General features: G+C 44.4%; 1 protein-coding gene across 5 annotated transcripts in view; it reads left to right on the forward strand.

The window, feature by feature from the left end:
- Positions 1-19611, forward strand: part of TAOK1 (TAO kinase 1) — a 174660-nt gene that overhangs the window by 28392 nt on the left and 126657 nt on the right. The window lies entirely within an intron of this gene.

Consider the following 19611-nt stretch of genomic DNA (forward strand, 5'->3'; position numbering starts at 1 on the left):
GAGTGAACCAGTGGATGGAAGCTTCTCCCTCTCCCTCCCCCCTTTCCCCTCCCCCCTCCCTCAGAGAAGGAGAGAGGGAGAGGGGAAGGGGAGAGGAAGGGGGGGGGGCAAGTGAGCTTCCATTTAATTGGTTCACTCCCCGCAAATGGCCGTAATAGCCAGGGCTGGGCCATACTGAAGCCAGGAGCCAGGAGCTTCTTCCTGGTCTCCAACGTGGGTGAAGGAGCCCAAGGACTTGGGCCATCTTCCACCGCTTTCCCAGGGACATTTAGCAGGCAGCTGGAAAGGAAGTGAAGCAGCCAGGACTGAAACCAGAACCCACATGGGATGCCGGCACTGCAGGCGGCGGCTTAACCCCATAGCACTGGCCACAGCACTGGCCCTGTCTTTTATTATTTAATAAGTATTTATTAAATGGAATTGCAGTTATTCCTATATCTGCCTCTCCACTAAATCCTTTCTGAATCTAGGACAGTACCTAGGTAAAGGCCTAGGTACTGTCAGTACCTAGGTAAAGTACTAGGTAAAGGCCTAGTAGATATTTAATGAATTATGCTTATTTTACTTTCCCAATTGGTTTTGATAATTTTAGGCACATCAAGTCAAGGCATGTTGGTTAAGTTTGATTGAAATAAGCATGCTTGATCTTGTCATTATTCTCCCCCCATGAGTTATTTTATATATGGGAGCATGTGGATATTAGAACATGGATGATTCAAAATCCCTAATGACTGGCTATTACGGTTATATCTTCTAACATATGATCAAAACTGATAGCATTTGAAATTAAAAAAATTATCTGAGAGGCAGAGAGAGAGACATCGACATCTACAGAGCTGTTCTCAAGTGCTAGCAAATGCCAGGAAATGGGCTGCAGCTGAAGCCTGGAGCCAGGAAAACAATCACATGTCTCCTTCATGGGAGGCAGGAGCCCAATTACTTGAACCCAGTTACAGTGCTGCCTCCCAGGCTCTGCATGGCAGGAAGCTGGAGTCAGAACAGAAGCTGGAAAGGCCTGTGTCGTGGCATAGCAGGTTAGGTTGCCGCCTACAATGCTGGCATCCCACGTGATTGCTAATTTGAGTCCCTGCTGCTTACCTTCCAATTCCACTCCCTGCTAACGTGCTTGGGAAAAGCAGCAGAAGGTGCCCAAGCAGCAGATGATGGCTTGACTACTTGGGTCCCTGTCACCCACATTGGAGACCAGGATGGAGTTCCAGGCTCCTAGCTTCAGCCTGACACACAGCCCTAGCTGTTGCGGCTGTTTGGGAAGTGAATCAGTGTATGGAAGAGCTCTTGCTTTGTAACTCTGCCTTTCAAATAAGTAAAATAAAAATTTTAAGCAAAAAAGTTTGTAGAAAATGGAATTAAAAGTTTTTTTTTTTATGAACCAAAAAGGACGGGTACTGGAATTTTCATAAAATTGAGAAATTTTTGGTTATTCTTATTTTTAAAATCTATCATGCAACATGGTACTCAAATTTCATATGTGTTGGAACATGTAGTATTTTTTGAGAGTCACTGAGATTCTACTATTTTTTTCTTAAGTCTCTTTTTATACATTTTTATTTACCATTTATTTGAAAGGCAGAGAGCCAGACATGCAGGCAGGGACATAGAGATTTTTGATTCATTGGTTAACTACTCATGCCCACAAAAGCTGGGAACTGAGTCAGGACAAAGCCAGGACCCCAAACTCCATCCATGTCACCCATGTGTGTGACAGGGACCCAAGTAGTCAAGCCATCATCTGCTGCATTCTGGGGTGTGCATTTGCGAAAACTTAAAATTGAAAGAATGCCTAGGGCTGTAACCCAGGTAATCTGATAATGGGCTATGGGCATCTTAAGTGCTGTGCCAAACTCCCAGCCCTCTACACATTTTTTTTTCCTTTCCTTTATTGATTAGATTTTATTAGCTCTCTGCTATGAACTGGGAAAGCAGTAGAAGATGGCCCAAGTATTTGGGCCCCTGCACCTGTGTGGGAAACTTGGAAGAAGCTGGCTCCTGGCTTCAGATTGGCACAGCTCCGGCCATTGCAGCCATTTGGGGAGTGAACTAGCAGATGAAAGACCTGTCTGTCCCTCCCTCTCACTGTCTGTCACTCTTCCTCCCAGTGTGTACATTAGCAGGAAACTGGATCAGAAGCAGAGGCAGGACTGCAACTCAGGCACTCCAACAGGAGATGGCTATGTCCTACCTAAGTGGTAGCTTAACCTGTTGTGTCCCAGCACCTGCCCCCTGTGGCAATCATGAAAGTGGATGTATATTTTTAAGATTTATTTATTTATTTGTGTGGAAGAGTTACAGACAGAGAGGACAGAGAGAAAGGTCACTCCCCAATCTGAAACCAGGAGCCAGGAGCTTCTTCCAGAAGCAGCTGGAACTTGAACCAGCACCCAAATGGGATGCTAGTGCTGCAGGTGGAGGCTTAACCTACTACACCACCATGCTGGCCCCCAATGAAAATCTTTTAATAATGAACTAAAAGGACTTTTTCCCTCTTACCCTTTATCTCCCTTTCCCTCCTTCTCTCTCTGCCTTTTCTACCTCCTCCTTTTTATCTGATAGAGAGGCAGGCAGGCTGGGACTGTGCCAGGGCTGGCTTGAGCCAAAGTTGGGAACTCAATCCTGATCCAGATGTCCCACATGGTGGCAGGAATCCAGTCACTGGAGCCATCACTGCCACCTCCCAGAGTCCACATTATCAGGAAGGACTGAAGTGTGTATCAAACCAAGGCACTCTGAAATGGGATGTAGGTATGCCAATTGGTGTCTTTTTTTTTTATTTTTTAATTTTTTTTTTTTTTGTGACAGGCAGAGTGGACAGTGAGAGAGACAGACAGAGAGAAAGGTCTTCCTTTGCCGTTGGTTCACCCTCCAATGGCCGCCGCGCTGAGGCCGGCGCACCGCGCTGATCCGATGGCAGGAGCCAGGAGCCAGGTGCTTTTCCTGGTCTCCCATGGGGTGCAGGGCCCAAGCACTTGGGCCATCCTCCACTGCACTCCCTGGCCACAGCAGAGAGCTGGCCTGGAAGAGGGGCAACCGGGACAGAATCCGGTGCCCCGACCGGACTAGAACCCGGTGTGCCGGCGCCGCTAGGCGGAGGATTAGCCTAGTGAGCCGCGGCGCCGGCCGCCAATTGGTGTCTTAACACATACTCCAGACTAAATTTTTGATATAGTTTTATAACTTCTAGGTATCTGTAACATTTATTTGTGTTATTGATATTTTAAAATTCTCTGGCAAAATAGTTTTAAAAATAATTCATGCATAAATGTAGAACATTTCAAAGATAAAAAACCATTCCTGATTTTATCTACTAAGAATCATCACTTTGAGGCCAGCACTATGCTATAGCAGGTAAAAACTTTTCCTCTGAAGCTGGCATCCCATATGGGCACCAGTTTGTCCTGGCTGCTCCATTTACAATCCAGCTCCCTGCTAATGTGCCTGGGAGAGCAGCAGAAATTGACCCGACTTCTTAAGTCCCTGCACCCATGAACGGAGACCCAGAAGAAGCTCCTGGCTTCAGATCGGTCTAGCACCTGTAAGTCAGCAGATGGAAAATTTTTGTCTCTCCATACAACTTTTTTTTAAAGTTATTTATTTATTTTTGAAAGACTGCCCTGATTATTTCTTTCTTTTTTCTTTTTTTTTTTTTTTTTAAGATTTATTTATTTATTTGAAAGTCAGAGTTAACACACAGAGAGAAAGAGAGGCAGAGAGGTCTTCCATCTGCTGGTTTCACTCCTCAGTTGGCCCCAATGACTGGAACTGTGCCAATCCGAAGCCAGGAGCCAGTAGCTTCTTCTGGGTCTCCCACGCAAGTGGAGGGGCCCAAGGACTTGGGCCATCTTCTACTGCTTTCCCAGGCCATAGTAGAGAGCTGGATCAGAAGAGGAGCAGCTGGGACTCAAACCGGTGCCCATCTTGGGTGCTGGCACTGCAGGCAGTGCTGGCCCTCTGACTTTCAAATAAAGAAATAAATATATTTTTAAATCATCACTTTTTAGTATATTTCCTATATTGCTTCACTGCATTTTTAATATATTGGCAATTTTCTATGTAGTATAGTAATTATAAACAGAGATTCTAGAATTAAACCCTTTGGGTTCAGGTTTCTGTTCTACCACTTGTTAGCTATGTGATTTTTTTTTTTTTTTAGAAGATTGATATATTTGAAAGTTGGAGTTACAGTAAGGAAAGCCAGAGGCGGGGTGCGTGTGTGATTTTCCATCTGTTAGTTCATGCCCCAAATGGTCACAATGGCTGGAGCTTGGCCGATCTGAAGCCAGGAGCTTCTTCAAGGTCTCCCACGTGGGTGCAGGGGTCCAAGCACTTGGGCCATTCTCTGCTGCCTTCCCAGGTGCACTAGCAGGGAGTGGAGTAGATGGGCCTTGAGCCGGTGCCCATATGGAATGCTGATACTGCAAGTGGAGGCTTAACCTTCTACGCCACAACACCGGCCTCCTAGCTATGTGATTTTTTTAAAAAAAATTATTTATTTGAAAGGCAGAGTGACAGAAGGAGGGAGAGACAGAAATCTTTCATTTGCTGGTTCAGTCCCCAAATGGCCACACAGCTGTGGTTATGCCAGGCTGAAGCTGGAACTGGGAACTCCATCTAGGTCTCCACTGTGGGTGGCAAGGGCCCAAGCACTGGGGGCCATTTTCTGCTGTCTTTGCAGGCATATTAGCAGAAGCTGCATTTGAAGTGGAGTAGCTGAGACCATATGGGATGTTGGAGTCACAAGCAGCAGTTTAATACAGCCACAGCATAGGCCCCTCGTTTTATTTCTTGTCTTTGTTCCCTGAACTGAAAGTATAAAATTTAGTTTATGGTTCCTTTTAGCTCTAAATTCTATTTCTGTGACCTTGGAGCAGAGTGAATTTTTAATTGTTACAGATGAATAATTTTTGCTTCTTCTATGATATTTTAGCAGTCCTTAACATCTAATTGACTTTATTTATTTATTTATTTATTTATTTATTTTTTTAAGATTTATTTACTTGTTTGAAAGAGCTACAGAGAAAGAGGGAAACACCCAGAGAGAGATTATCAATCTTCTGGTCCCCTCTCCATATGGCTCTAATAGCCAAATTTGGGCCTAACTGTAGCCAGGAGCTTTGTCCAGGTATCCCACTTGGGGCCAGGGACCCCAAAACTTGGGCCATCTTCTGCTGCTTTTCCCAGGCCACTAGCAGGGAGCTGGACTAGAGGTGGAGTGGGACTCAAATTTGTGCCCATATGGGTTGCTGGTTACACGCCATGCCACAGTGTTGGCTCCCTGATTGACATTAATGGTTTATCAGATAAGGAAAAGTAGAGAAAGTCTTACTTAGGTCATCTTAGAATGAAAAAAGACTGACCACAAATACCATGTGTTTGTTGGTATGGAAGGAAACATTTTTTTTTTTTTTAGGTTTTTATTTATTTTATTTGAAAGGTACAGTTACAGACAGTGAGAGGGAGAGACAGAGAGGCAGGTCTTCTTTCCGTTGGTTCACTCCCTAAATGTCCGCAATGGCGGGAACTGCACTGATACAAAGCCAGGAGTCAGGTGCTTCTTCCTGATCTCCTGTGTCGGTGCAGGGGCCCAAGGACTTGGGCCATCTTCTGCTTTCCCAGGCCACAACAGAGAGCTGGATTGGAAGAGGAGCAGTCAGGACTAGAACCGGCGCCCATATGGGATGTCAGCACCACAGGTGTAGGATTAACCTACTGTGCCATGGTGCCAGCCCCCTGGAAGCAAAATATTGGCAGTTTGACTGAATCTTAGGAAATGTACATCTACCAGCAGTCTCACTCCTAGGAATTTATCCAAGATAAGCGATAACACATATACTCACAAAAGTTTCCTATACAAATAAAAGCAATCGTAGCAACTTTATGCATATTGGCCAGAAATTGGAGATAAATGACCATCAATTGATGAATAGATAAACATATTGTGTTGACTACTACTCACCAATGAATGAATTTCGGAAGTATATGTTAAGTGAAAATGGGCAGCCACCAAAACCAATAAGGTATATGATATGATTCCATTTATGTGAAGTTCTAGAAAAGGCCAAAACTAAAAAAGTATAGTGACAGGAATTGAATCCACATCTATTGAAATCTTTTGGGGAAATTGAAATATTCCTTTAAAAATTTTTGATTAATTAATTTTGTTTATTTTAAATGTGTAGGGAGAGAGGTCTCTTCCATCCACTAGTTCATTTCCCAAATGCCCTCAATAGCCAGGGCTGGGCCAGGCCAAAACTAGGAGCTCAAAATTCAGTTCCAGTCTCCTACATGGGTAACAGGAAACTAAGTATCCTGTCATCACCTGCTGCCTTCCCCAGGTGCTAATCACCAGGAAGCTGGAATAAGAAGTGTAGCTGGGACCAGAATCAGACCAGCACTCCTTTATGGGATGCAGGTATCTCAAGTCCTGTGCCAACACCCACCCCTGAAAATATTCTTTTTTTTTATTTGCCAGGCAGAGTTACACAGTGAGAGAGAGAGACAGAGAGTTATACACAGTAAGAGAGAGAGAGAGAGAGAGAGAAAGGTCTTCCTTCCGTTGGTTCACCCCCCAAATGGCTGCTACAGCCGTTTGCACTGCGCCAATCCAAAGCCAGGAGCCAGGTGTTTCCTCCTGGTCTCCCATGCAGGTGCAGGGCCCAAGCAATGGGCCATCCTCCACTGCCTTCCCAGGCCACAGCAGGGAGCTGGACTTGAAGAGGAGCAATCGGGACTAGAACCCGGGGAGCCGGCGCCGCAGGTGGAGGATTAGCCTCATGAGCCGCGGCGCCGGCCGAAAATATTCTTGATTTTGGTTGTTGTAACAAGAATATATGTATATCAAAAATGATTACGTTGTGCACTAAAAATGAGTGAAATTTTTTGAATATAAATTACCTTAGTGAACTGGATTAAGAAGTATATAGGAACAGTTATTTAGCAAATTAATATTTGTTGCTACTAAGGAATCTGTAGAGGAGTTCACAAGCTCATTGTATTTGTTAGAGAATAGTACTGGATAGCACTGAACTTTAGATATAAGTACAGATAGTTGCACTATTTACACAATGTGTGTATTACTGAGAATCACCATATTTTACAACACCATGTTTTATAAAATTGCACAGTAGGAACCACAGGACTTTCAAAGAAAGTTAGGAGCAAAACACTCCAGAATTTTTCAGTGACACATTAAAAAAGAAAAGTTAATAAAAATGGTAACGGGGCCAGTTATGGCATAGCAGGTTTAACTGCGGCCTGTGGTACCAGCATCCCAAATGGGTGTTGCACTTAAGAAAGCAGTGGAAGATGCTATAAGTGTTTGGGCTCCTACACCTATGTGGGAGACCTGGAAGAAGGTCCTGGCTACTGACTTCGGCCTGGCCCAGCCCCAGCTCTTGTGGCCATTTGGATAGTGAACCAACAGATGGAGGATTCTCTCTCTCTTTCTCTGTCTCACTCTCTGTACCTCTTTCTCTGTGACTCTGGCTTTCAAATGAATAAAAAAATCTTTAAAAAGTAGCACACTTTTATACTTTTTAAATGGTTAATTAATAAATGCATAAACACTGCAATAATTATTGTCCTTTATCTTCAAAGAAGCAAATATAGGAAGAGTTGCACTTGTGAGTTCCTGTGAAGTGGTGGAAGACAGGTTATTTGAAATCAAATGAAAAATTGTAAGATACAATGATGTAACACAGAGTGAACATTTAGTGAAGTAGGTTATACATACTTAAAATGTGTATGTGTTGTATATTCTTTTGTGGCTTGGTGTTTTAAAGTATATGTTGTTATTTCCAGGAATGATGAGACCAATAGATTTGCTGTTGTCAATGAAAATATAGTTACAGTTCCAAGAGGAAGGAACGTGCTGCATCTTGCTGGACCACTTGGGGGAAGCACTAAGCTATTCAGGAGGCAAAAGGCAGAAGGAGCTGGAAGAAAATGTGGTTTCTGTGAGAAGAAATAGATGAAACAGATTTAGGATGGGCTTTTCAATAATTTCAGTGAGTGTTAGGGTACAGGGGCTCTTTGGAGTTGTCCAGTAGCTGGCCATGAATTGTATGATTAAGGCAGAGGAAAAATGGCCTAGAGTTACCAGCTAAATAAAGGAGGTAATTGTGGAGTAGGGGCTTTGGATTGTTTAGTTTACGTATGAAAGAGCATTTCTTAGTGAATTGTTTACTATCTTTAAGAGTTGGCTAGCCCTGGGAGGGAAAGTCTCTCCTGTTTCAGGAATGCTCCATAAGCCAGAACATCAAGAAAACGGAAAATAAAGTTAATATACTTGGTTCAGTTGGGTACTGTTAGGAAAAGAGGTGCAGACTGTTGCCTCCACACATGGGCACCAAAAATGTTAGGAAAGGAGGCGCAGAATAGAAAGGAGACGGTATACAAATCTACAGACAGACCGAATTTATTCAGAGAAAATAAGTTCGTAGAGGTGGGTGACTATCTGCCAGCATGCACGTTGATGGAATATGTGGCAGAAGGCCCCAACCCCAGGGGCCAGGCCCTTTTATATTTTAGGAGGGCTAGGGGTGGGGGTGGGGATAGCAGGTGGAGGTGAATTCCTGGAACTGGTCTTTCTGGTGGCCCAGCAATTGGTCTTTCAGGTGGCCATGCCGGTGCAGGGGCGGGGGTGGGGGGTGGGGGGTGGGTTTGGGAACCTGGGAAAGAATGCAGAAGTGTAGGGGCCAGCGCTGTGGCACAGTGTGTTAATGCCCTGGCCTGAAGCGCCAGCATCCTATATGGGCGCCAGTTCGAGACCCGGCTGCTCCACTTGTGATCCAGCTCTCTGCTATGGCCTGGGAAAGCAGTAGAAGATGGCCCAAGTCTTTGGGCCCCTCCACTTGCGTGGGAAACCCAGAAGAAGCTCTCCTGGCTTCGGATCAGGCCGATGCAGCCAATTGGGGAGTGAACCATCGGATTGGAAGACCTCTCTCTCTCTCTGCCTCTCCTTCTCTCTGTGTAACTCTGAGTTTCAAATAAATAATTAAAAAACAAAAAAAAGAAAGAAAGAATGCAGAAGTGTAAAGGCAAAATAGGATGTGAGACCCAATTGAGATTCAAGGACAAGGAATAAATTCCAGTGTTTATCTCTTTGGGGCCATGAGTGAGAATGGCTGAGGCTTTTATCTTTGTTCCATCAGATACAGTTTTCTGTATTCACCTGGTTTTTCTCAGAGATAAAATTGAGCATAAGTAATTGTGTAATTCTCATTATCCTAAAATTGTTTTCAAAATAAGTGTACTAGCAGAGCTGGCGCTGTGGTGTAGTGGGCTAAGCCTCCAACTGTGGCACCAGCATCCCATACGGGCACCAGTTCTAGTCCCAATTGCTTCTCTTCTGATGCAGCTCTCTGCTGTGGCTTCGGAAAGCAGTGGAAGATGGCCCAAGTGCTTGAGCCCTTGAACCCACATGGGAGACCTGAAAGAAGCTCCTGGCTCCTGGATTCAGATTGGCTCAGCTTTGGCCGTTGTAGCCATTTGGGGAGTAAACCAGTGGATGGAAGGCCTTTTTCTCTTTGTCTGTCTATAACTACCTCTCAAATAAAGGAATAAAATCTTTAAAAGAAAATGTAGTAGAACTGACTGTATAAAGTAGTATACTTTTTTTTTTTTTTTTTTGACAGGCAGAGTGGACAGTGAGAGAGAGAGACAGAGAGAAAGGTCTTCCTTTTGCCGTTGGTTCACCCTCCAATGGCCGCCGCGGCCGGCGCGCTGCGGCCGGCGCACCGCGCTGATCCGATGGCAGGAGCCAGGAGCCAGGTGCTTTTCCTGGTCTCCCATGGGGTGCAGGGCCCAAGCACCTGGGCCATCCTCCACTGCACTCCCTGGCCACAGCAGAGGGCTGGCCTGGAAGAGGGGCAACCGGGACAGAATCCGGCGCCCCGACCGGGACTAGAACCTGGTGTGCCGGCGCCGCTAGGCGGAGGATTAGCCTAGTGAGCCGCGGCGCCGGCCCTAGTATACATTTTTTTAAAAAATTTATTTATTTGAAAGTCAGAGTTACACAGAAAGGGACACACACACACACACACACACACACACACAGAGAGAGAGAGAGAGAGAGAGGTCTTCCATCTGTTGGTTCACTCCCCAGATGATTGCAACTGCCAGAATTGTGCCAATCCGAAGCCAGGAGCCAGGAGCCTCCTCTGGGTCTTCCCACGTGGGTGCAGGGGCCCAAGGACCTGGGCCATCTTATTCTGCTTTCCCAGGTCATAGCAGAGAGCTGGATCAGAAGTGGAGCAGCTGGGATTTGAACTAGCACCCATATGGGATGCCAGCACTGCAGGCAGTGGCTTTACCCCCTGTGCCACAGCGCTGGTCCCTATAATTTTTTTTTAAAAAAGATTTATTTATTTGAAAGGCAGAGTTACAGAGAGGCAGAGAGAGAGAGAGAGATTGATTTTCCATCTGGTAGGTCACTCCCCAGATGACCACAATGGCTGGAGCTGCACCGATCCAAAGTGAGGAGCCAGGAGCTTGCTCTCGGTCTCCCCTGTGAGTGAGAGGTCCCGAGGACTTGGGCCATCCTCTGCTGCCTTCCCAGGCCATAGCAGAGAGCTGGATCCAAAGTGGAGCAGCTGGGACTCCAGCCGGCGCCCATCTGGGATGCCTGTACTGCAGGCAGGGACTACTCATTCCCTCCATTGCATAGTTAATGATATAAATTCTAGCATACAGATTTTAGCTTTATATAATTTGTGTAATTCCTGAGACAAGACTATATTAGCAAGCAGAATGGTGTAATATGAGTGATTAGTTTTGGTCTTGGGAAAGTAATCACAAATTTAAATTTGAACTTAGAAAAAAATTTTACCTTGGAGTATATGCTCAGTTAATTCAAGTAACTAAGATGGTAATATTATTTAGAAAGGAGATTGTTAGATTTGGATTTTTAATGAAATCTTCACAGAAATTACCATTGTATGCTTACTAAAATTATTGTTAAAGTTGGAAAGGGGGAGAACTTGGATTGTGCTACAGCAGATTGAGCTACTGCTCCACTTGCAATCTGGCTCCCTGCTAAAGTGTCTGAGAAAGCAGCAGAAAATGGCCCAGTTGCTTGAGACCCTGCTGCCCATGTGGGAGATCCAGATGGAGTCCCATGCTCTTGGCTTCCTCCTGGCATAGCCGCAAATGTTTGTGGCCATTTAGAGTGTGAACTGCAGATGGAATATCCCTCTCTACCTCTTCTTCTCTCTGTCTCTCTCTCTGTAACTGCCTTCGAAATAAATAAATCTTAAGTTTTTTTTTGTTGTTGTTGTTTTGTTTTGTTTTTTTAATTTGATAGCAAAAGAGAGAGCGACCTCCAGGTGACTGGTTTACTCCCCCATGTATCCACAGTGGCTGGGGCTGGACTGACGTGGATACTATGGGGAACTCAGTCCCAGTCTCCTATTTGGGTGGCCAGAACCCAATTACTTGAACCACCACCATTGCCTCCCAGAGTTGTTTTAGTAGGAATTTGGAGTTGGGAGCTGGAGAAATGTATGAAACCTAGACATTCTGGTAGAGGAAATAGGAGTGTCTTAACTGCTAGGCCAAATGCCTGCCTCTCATGGTATTTTTTTTATTTGTTAAAAATTCAGTTTGCCTATTGTTGGAATAAAGCTTTTAAAAATCCTTTCCTAAACTTGTTATGTTTTATAAAGAGATTTAGATATAAGTGAAATGATAGGGTTTTTAAGTAGTCACTCAACAAACATTCTTTGACTACTGTGTGAAACTGTCAGGTTTTGTAAAAGAAATCCAGAACCGGCCAGCGCCGCGGCTCACTAGGCTAATCCTCCGCCTTGCGGTGCCAGCACACTGGGTTCTAGTCCCGGTCGGGGCGCCGGATTCTGTCCCGGTTGCCCCTCTTCCAGGCCAGCTCTCTGCTGTGGCCAGGGAGTGCAGTGGAGGATGGCCCAAGTGCTTGGGCCCTGCACCCCATGGGAGACCAGGAAAAGCACCTGGCTCCTGGCTCCTGCCATCGGATCAGCGTGGTGCGCCGGCCGCAGCGGCCATTGGAGCGTGAACCAACAGCAAAGGAAGACCTTTCTCTCTGTCTCTCTCTCTCACTGTCCACTCTGCCTGTCCAAAAAAAAAAAAAAAGTATGAGTAGTAATTCTGTGACTTAAGAATTTCCTGGCTCTTCATTTATATTTGATAAATATTAATGGAACAAATAAGAAAAACAATATGAAAGATGAAGAGAATGCAACTGGAAACATAGTCCAGATGGGAAGCTACTACAATAATTTATGGGATACAAGATTAAGACTTGAACAAGGTTGCCAACAGTGGACAGAGGAAGAGATTAAAGTCTTTTGGGTTTATCAGTTTTTGAATTGATGTTGGAGGAGAAAAGGGAAAGGAAAAAACCCACTGAAGAACACATCTAGTTTTCTGGCCCTCATAGACAGAAAGAATGGTGTGATTACTTTGGGTGGGAAATGCAGGATGGTTTGCCAGTTGGGAATTGCAATTCTGTGTTTAGGTTTTTGAATAACTACCAAACTGTTTTCCACAGAGGCCATTTTACATTCCCATATTCCTAAGTATGTTATTTTTTAAATGTTAATTGTATATGGAATTATTTTCTGAATTTCCTTTCTAGAATGTTCATTCTATGTATACACTAGTGTATAATTAATTTTGATTTTATAACTAATTTTGATTTTATATTCTATAAATTTGCTGAAATAAAAAAAAAGTTTGCTGAACTCATTCTGTTTTGTGCTGATTTTTTTAGGGTTTTCTGTATGTAAGATGATGTCATCTGTGAATAGAGATAGTTTTATGTCTTTCCAATCTGGATGCCTTTTATTATTGTGTATTTTTCTTGCCTGATTGCCCAGGCTAGAACTTTGAGTATAGTGTTGAATAGAAATGGTAAGACTAGACATTTGTTCTTGATCTTAGGAGGACATTTTTCAGGTTTTTTTGTTTGTTTGTTTTTTTTTGACAGGCAGAGTGGACAGTGAGAGAGACAGAGAGAAAGGTCTTCCTTTGCCGTTGGTTCACCCTCCAATGGCCGCTGCGGCCGGCGCACCGCGCTGATCCAAAGGCAGGAGCCAGGTGCTTCTCCTGGTCTCCCATGGGGTGCAGGGCCCAAGCACTTGGGCCATCCTCCACTGCACTCCTGGGCCACAGCAGAGAGCTGGCCTGGAAGAGGGGCAACCAGGACAGAATCCGGTGCCCTGACCGAGACTAGAACCCGGTGTGCCGGCGCCGCAAGGCGGAGGATTAGCCTAGTGAGCCGCGGCGCCGGCCCATTTTTGTTTTTCACCATTAAACATGATGTTATCTGTGGAATTGTTATAGATGTCTATTGTAAAGTTGAGGAAGTTTACCTGTATTTCTAATTTGCTGAGTGTTTCTTACTACAAAAAAGTCTTAGATTTTGTCAAAGCTTTTTCTCCATCTGTTGAGATGATTATGTGCTTTTTCCTTCATTTTAGTAATATGAGCTATTATATTGATTTTCATATGTAAAATCATTATTTCTTTCCTAGAATAAATCTCACTTGACTATAGTGTATGACCCTTTTAACGTGCTGTCGGATTCAGTTTGGTAATATATTTTTTCAAAGATTTGTTTGTTTATTTATTTGAAAGAGTTACACAGAGAGAAGGAGAGGCAGAGAGAGAGAAAGCCAGGAGCCAGGAGCTTCTTCTGGGTCTCCCATGCAGGTGCAGGGGCCCAGGGACTTAGGCCATCTTCTACTGCTTTCCCAGGCATAGCAGAGAGCTGGATCGGAAGTGGAACAGACGGGACTCAAACTGGCACCCATGGGATGCTGGCACTGCAGGCGGTGGCTTTACCTTTTACACCACAATGCAGCCTCAGTTATATAAATATATATATATATATATAGAGAGAGAGACAGAGACAGAGACAGACAGGCAGGCAGAGTTAGAGAGAGAGAGAGAGAGAGAGAAAGAAAGGTCTTCCTTTTTCTGTTGGTTCACCCCCCAAATGGCTGCCAAGGCCAGTGTGCTGCGGCCGACACAGCGATCCGAAGCCAGGAGCCAGGTGCTTCCTCCGGGTCTCCCACACAGGTGCAGGGCCCAAGCACTTGGACCATCATCCATTGCCTTCCAGGGCCACAGCAGAGAACTGGACTGGAAGAGGAGCAACCAGGACAGAATCTGACACCCCAACCGAGACTAGAACCCAGGGTGCCAGCGCCACAGGCGGAGGATTAGCCAAGTGAGCCATGGTGCCAGCCAGAATTATTTCTTGTTAATATTTTCTATATTTGGTAGAAGTTGCAAGTGAAGTCATATGGTCCTAGGTTTTTTTTTGTTTTGTTTTGTTTTTGCTTATTTTGCTTAATTTATCAGTTGCTTTACTTATTATAGGCTTATTGAGATTTTCTGTTTTCCTGAGTCTGTTTTAGTGTTGGTAGTTATATGAATTTAGGAGTTTGTTTCATCTAGATTATCTAATTTGTTGGTTTTTTCATACTTCTTTTTTTAGAAGTAGTACTTTTTAACTCCTTAAAAATATTTATTTCAAAATCAGAACTACAGAGAAAGGGGGAGATCCAGAGATATCTTTAATCTGCTGGTTCATTCCCCAGATGGGTGCAGCGTCTAAGGTGGGGCAGTCTGAAACCAGGAGCTAGGAGCTTCTTCCTAGTCTCTCGTATGGGTGCAGTGGCCCAAGCACTTGGGTCATCCTCTGCGGCTCTCCTAGGCCATTAGCATGGAGCTGGATTGGAAGTGGAGCAGCCGGGGCTTGAACCAGTACCCATGTGGGATGTCGGCATTTCAGGCAGCAGTATTACCCGCTACACCCCAAAGCTACCCCATACTACTTTGGTGTAATCATCTTTATTTCTGTAATTTTGGTAATGATATCTCTACTTTCATTCCTGATTTTAGTAATTTGAGTCTTTATTTTTCTTGTTTGGTTTGTCAGGTTTTTTTTGGTTTTGATTTTTCTGTTTCTCTATTTAAAAATAATCTCTATTCCTATAATCTCTGCTCTACTAGCATGTTTTTATATGTTTGTTGGTCATTTCTGATTACTTTTTGAATTGCCTAGTAATGGAACCTGTTTTCTGTTATTAGTTTGTAGGAATGCTTTATGTGTTATGGCATATGATAACAAAGCTAGGACCTCTGGAACAATGTTGAATACTAAATGATAGGCTCCTTCCTTCATTGTAATAAATGTATTTTATGGGGCTGTAGTTGTAGCTTAACTAATTAAGTGTTACCTACAATGCCAGAATCCCTATGGGTGCTGGGTCAAGTCTGAGCTGGTCCACTTCCAGTCTAGCTCCCTGCCAATGTGACTGGGAAAGCAATGGAAGATGGTCAAAGTGCTTGGGCTCCTATACCCACATGAGAGACCCAGATGAAGCTCCTGGCTTTGGCCTGTCCTAGCCCCAGCCCCAGCCCCAGCCCCAGCCCCAGCCCCAGCCTTAGCCCATTTTTGCCATTTGGGGAGTGAACCAGCAAATGGAGGAAGCTCTCTCTTTCTGTTTCTTCTTTTCTTTGTCTGTAACTCTGCCTTTCAAATAAATAAAAATAAATCTTTGAAAAAATGTATTTTTAAATTTTTATAAGATTTATTTATTTGAAAAACAGAGACACAGAGAGAGGTCTTCCATCCTCTGGTTTATTTCTCAAATGACCGCAATGGCTGAAGCTGGGCCAATTGGAAGCCAGGAGCCAGGACCTTCCTCTGGGCTCCCAAGTGGGTGCAGGGGCCCAAGGACTTGAGCCATCCTCTGCTGCTTTCCCAGGTGCATTAGCAGGAAACTGGATTGGAAGTGGAGCAGCAGGGACTTGAACCGGCACTATAGGCCAGGGCTTTAGCCCATTGTGGCACAGCAGATCAAGTTGCCACCTGCAGCACTAGCCTTGCATATTGGAGTACTGCTTCCTGTCTGGCTCCCTGCCAGTGTACCTGGAAAAGTAGCAGAAGATGGCCCAAGTACATGTTTGAGACTCAGATGGATTTCTAAGCTTCTGGTTTTGTCCTGGCCGAGCCCAGGCTATTGTGGCCATTTGAGGAGTAAGCCCATGGATGGAAGATTGTCTTCTCTCTCTCTCTCTTTTCTCTCCCCTCCCCATTGTTCTGCTTTTTAAATACACAAAATAAATTTTAAGTATTTCATCATTAAATAGGATAGTATGGTTAAGAATTTGTTTTTTGATGTTCTTAGTTTGCCTATAGTAAGTAATAGTTTATATTTTCTAGAAAATCACTGTGGTGAGGCTGGCATTGTGGCACAGAATTAAAGTTGCAGCCTGTAACATCTGCATTCCATATGGGTGCTGTTTCATGTCCCAGTTGCTCCTCCTTGAATCCACTGCTTATGGCCTGGGAAAGCAGTAGAGGATGGCCCAAGTGCTCTCTCTACCAGCGTGGGAGACCCAAAAGAAACTCCTCGGGCTGGTGCCGAGGCTCACTTGGTTAATTCTCCGCTTGAGGCGCCGGCACCCCATATGGGCACCGAGTTCTAGTCCCGGTTGCTCCTCTTCCAGTCCAGCTCTCTGCTGTGGCCCGGGAAGGCAGTGGAGGATCCCGAGTGCTTGGGCCCTGCACCCTCATGGGAGACCAGGAGGAAGCACCTGGCTCCTGACTTCGGATTGGCACAGCACCGACTGTAGCAGCCATTTGGGGGGTGAACCAACAGAAGGAAGACCTTTCTCTCTGTCTCTCTCTCTCTCACTGTCTGTATCTCTGTCAAATTAAAAAAAAAAAAAAAGAAAAAAGCTCCTGGCTCCTGGCTTCAGATTGGCCTAACTCAGGCCATGTGGCCATCTGGGGAGTGAACCAGCAGATTGTAGAGCTCTGTCTTGCCCTCTCTGTAACTCTGATTTTTAAAACAAATACATTTTTAAAAAGAAAAAATCGCTATGGTATATTCATGCAATAATAGAACACTACTGAGCAATAATAATGTTAAGATCAACTCTAAGAAAAATAATATGGTACTATTTTACTTTATTTTTTAAGATTTATTTTTGTGATGGGACCAAAGTTAGGTGGTAAGGCAGGGGCTGGCATTTCTTTTATTTATTTATTTATTTTTAAAGATTTATCTTTATTTATTTGAAAGACAGAGTTATAGAGAGAGGTAGAGACAGAGAGAGAGAGGTCTTTCATCCACTGGTTCACTCCCCAAATGCCTGCAATGGGCGGAGCTGAGCCAGTTCAAAGCCGGGAGCCTCTTCCTGGTCTCCCATGTGGGTGCAGGGGCCCAAGGACCTGGGCCATCTTCTACTGCTTTCCCAAGCTATAGCAGAGAGCTGGAATGGAAGTGGAGCAGCCTAGACTAAAACCGATGCCCATATGGGATGCCAGCACTTCAGGCTGGAGCTTTAATCCTCTGTGCCACAGCGCCGGCCCCAGGGGCTGGCATTTCTGGCAGCAACCATGGCTTATCAGGACCTCATGGTGCCTTTCATTTTGATGAGTGTGTTCTGGGGCTTCCTAGGCTTCCATGTGCCTTGGTTCATACCTAAGTGCGCTAGGCCTGACATGGGGGAGATATGTGCTGAGCACCAGGCTGGGGAAGGGCTACCCCTGTACCTGTTGGAAGACCTTTCACAATCCACAGGGCAGATCCCAATCCCCCTGGGGTCCTCTGTCTTTCTAATTGTAGCAGCTCCGGTATTCCCCAGCTCAAGTGTGAGGAGGTGTCCTTTGGAGGACCCTCCTTAGAAATTAGTTTTAGGGGAGTTTTTCTTGATCTTGTGTGGGGAGAGTTCAGTCGAAACTGTGTTTATACCTACTCCAGGAAAAGTTGGGGTTCTTCCATAGCCTACTTTGCCCTTTTATCCCTGCCTGCCATCCACATACAGGAGGCATTGCTTGCCTAAACTTTATATAGAAAAGGATCAAATAAATAAAACCAGCTGCCCACTCTGTCACTGGTGCCATCATAGTTGTGTTCAGAACAAGCTGGTTCAATGACATAGAGCCTAGGCCTTGCACCTAGTGGGCACCCAGAGGTAGTTGGGACCTAATCTAAAGCAAGGTTAATTTCCAAGGAGCAGAAGGCATTGTTTAGAAACCCTTGTGTCATACCTTTAGGAGGGTGCTGTAGCTCCTGTGTGGGACTGCACAGTGCTTAAGTATGATTGGCTAAGGAAGGTGTTTTCTTTCTTTCTTTTTTTAAAAGATTTCTTTGTTAAATAGAGCTTTGTATGTTTTGGAAGTAAATTTTTTTTTTTATCATTTTATAAAATAGAGCCTTGTGGGCCTACGCTGTGGCCTATTAGGTGTTAAGCCTCTGCCTGCTGTGCCGGCATCCCATTTGAGCACCAGATAGCGTCCTGGCTGTTCCTTTTCCAATCCAGCTCTCAGCTATGGCCTGGGAAAGCAATGGAAGATGGCCCAAGGGTTCCTGCACCCATGTAAGAGACCCAGAAGAAGCTCCTGGGTTTGTATCTGAGCCCAGCTCTGGCTGTTGCAGCCATTTGAGGAGTGATCTCCCTTTGTCTGTCTGTAACTCTTCCTCTCAAATAAATAAATAAATATATTTAAAAAAATAGAACTTTAAGAAACCTTGGAACACTGTCTTTCTGGTTTCTTTTTTGCTTTTTGTTCTTTCTTTCTCAGCTCAAGCTCATGTGGGCTGCAAATTGGACTAACGTCACAGTTTGTCAGAAATGCTGTGTCTTGAAACCAATTCATAGTGCCTAGTTTCATGGTACTTTGCTTGTTTTTTTTTTTTTTAATTTTTTTTTTTATCTTTTATTTAATGAATATAAATTTCCAAAGTATGACTCATGGGTTACAATGGCTTCCCCCCCCAACGGTACTTTGCTTGTGTAGGAAGCACTAATGTCTGCTAAGTTGAGAGTTCTATTGCCCTTATTAATGGAAAGTAAATTTTGTTACTTTTATATTTTATGACCTGAGCTTCTTTTTTCTCTCTAGAATGCACTTCCTTTATACTTGTTACTTCTCTTAGACTAAAATAAATCATATATTTTTCAACAAGGAAAAAATTAGTTATTTGAAAGGTCTCAGAGTTACAAAGGTGGAATTAGAGAGAGAGAGAGAGAGAGAGAGACAATCTTTCATCAGCTGATTAATTCCCCAAATGGCCAAAATGGCTAGGGCTGGGCCAGGCTGGAGCTGGAAGCTTCTTCCAGGTCTCCCACATAGGTGCAGAGGTCTAAGGACTTGGACCATCTTCCACTGCTTTCCCAGGTGCATTAGCAGGGAGCTGGATAGGAAGTGGAACAGCCAAGACTTCAGCCAGTATCCCATATGGCATCCCATAGCAGGCAGTGGCAATGCTGGCCCCAGTGGTGCTTTTTTATAGCTCATGAAACTAAGGTATTTATTAGCTGACTTGTCAAATGTCACACAACTTCTAAACAGAGGGGGTAGAAGTATATTGGGCACAGATGAGCATTTGGCTAAAAAGTCCTTAGGATATCTACATCCCCTTTAGAGTGCTTGATTTCAGATTTGGCTCCACTTCTGATTTCAACTTCCTGCTAATGTGCACCGTGGGAGGTAGTAGATGGTGGCATGCACACACACAAATGAGAGCATACTGTAGTTTATATGTTATCCTGCAACTTAATTTTTTCCACTAAACATGGCCACTGATATTCCAGTTT

This window comes from Oryctolagus cuniculus, chromosome 17, assembly GCF_051225735.1.
Source record: "Oryctolagus cuniculus isolate XC-2025 breed Fujian yellow rabbit chromosome 17, ASM5122573v1, whole genome shotgun sequence".
Taxonomy (NCBI): domain Eukaryota; kingdom Metazoa; phylum Chordata; class Mammalia; order Lagomorpha; family Leporidae; genus Oryctolagus; species Oryctolagus cuniculus.